General features: G+C 38.0%; 1 long non-coding RNA gene across 1 annotated transcript in view; it reads left to right on the top strand.

Moving 5' to 3' along the window:
- The first annotated feature begins 724 nt into the window (after positions 1–724).
- LOC105511186 overlaps positions 725–1,176 on the top strand; it is a 4,351-nt gene continuing 3,899 nt past the window's right edge. The window contains exon 1 of the long non-coding RNA XR_001001682.1: positions 725–922. This is a non-coding gene — a long non-coding RNA (uncharacterized LOC105511186). The remainder of the gene's footprint in view (positions 923–1,176) is intronic.

Raw genomic sequence — 1,176 nt, 5'->3', positions numbered from 1 at the left:
TTGACATTAGAGTGGAAACTCCTTCCTTTGGGTAAACTAAAGAAAGATACAGTATATTGAAAAATTTTAAGATGGTGTTTAATACAAAAAAAAAATTTGGGTCTAACGTGTCCATGAAGACTGTCAAGTGAAGAACGGTGGAGATTCTTGGCGTTTGAGCAGCCAACCTAGACGAGTGACTTCAGGGACAGAGAGCAGAGGAAAGCAAAATGAATTTCCTTTATTTACCCAAAGCTTGTTGACTGAATTTTTGTATAGGTCTGGGAAAATAAGCCTAAACAAATAGTTGTAGCCTTAGAAAAACTGTTTTCTCATTTCTTTCTGAGTTAGAATCAGCATAGCCTCCCTGTCGCCTTAAATGTAAAAATCCTATTTTGATTAATACCCCAGCCTAAGAGTTATAGCAATACAAGAGACTGAATCTACTTTTGTTTCAGGTCTTTACCTCATATTATGAAATTAGTAAGACAATTCATAAATTTTGCCCTGAATACTGGTGTGCCCAGGTATGCCGTGCTCTCTGTTTCCAGTGGTGGTAATTTTAAGGCCTAAAGAAAGCTGGGGTTAATCCTGAAGCTAAGAGTAAATGTTTCTTGCATTGATTTTGTTCTGTGGTACAAATAACATCTATGAATATCATATCTGTATATATATGAACCAAGTTGTGTGCAGAGAGGTTGATATAACTATATTTACAGAAAATGATTTTTACAATTAAAGTTCACATTTTAACATGAACATGTGTGCTGCAGTCCCTTCTCCAGTCTGAGAAAAGTGGTTTGTGGTAGGAAGGAATGGTGGCCCACCCCATGAGCAGAGCCCACGGGGGCTGAACCTGACTTCACTCACAGTGACGATGGAGGAGACTGGGGAGCTGCTACCTGTCCTTCTGGAAGCCACGATCTCGACAGACTTTCTCCAGGTAATGGGAAGCAAAGTTGGGAATAACTATGCCACCCAGAAGAGACAGGGCTGTGTACCCTTAATTACATCAGGAAACTTCTGGAATCCCACAGAGACCACTACCCTTTTACTTTATAAACTCTCTTATCAAAGTTCAGTTTAAAATTTTATGTGTGTGTGTGTGTATGTATGTGTGTGTGTGTGTGTGTGTGTGTATATATATATATATATATTTGGTGTATGTGTATATTCTAAACTTTTATTTCATTTTTA

The sequence above is a fragment of the Colobus angolensis genome, unplaced genomic scaffold (genome assembly GCF_000951035.1).
Source record: "Colobus angolensis palliatus isolate OR3802 unplaced genomic scaffold, Cang.pa_1.0 Scaffold2, whole genome shotgun sequence".
NCBI classification, from domain to species: Eukaryota; Metazoa; Chordata; class Mammalia; order Primates; family Cercopithecidae; genus Colobus; species Colobus angolensis.
The sequence above is the reverse complement of the archived record's forward strand: the minus strand, read 5'-3'. Positions and strand labels throughout refer to the sequence as shown.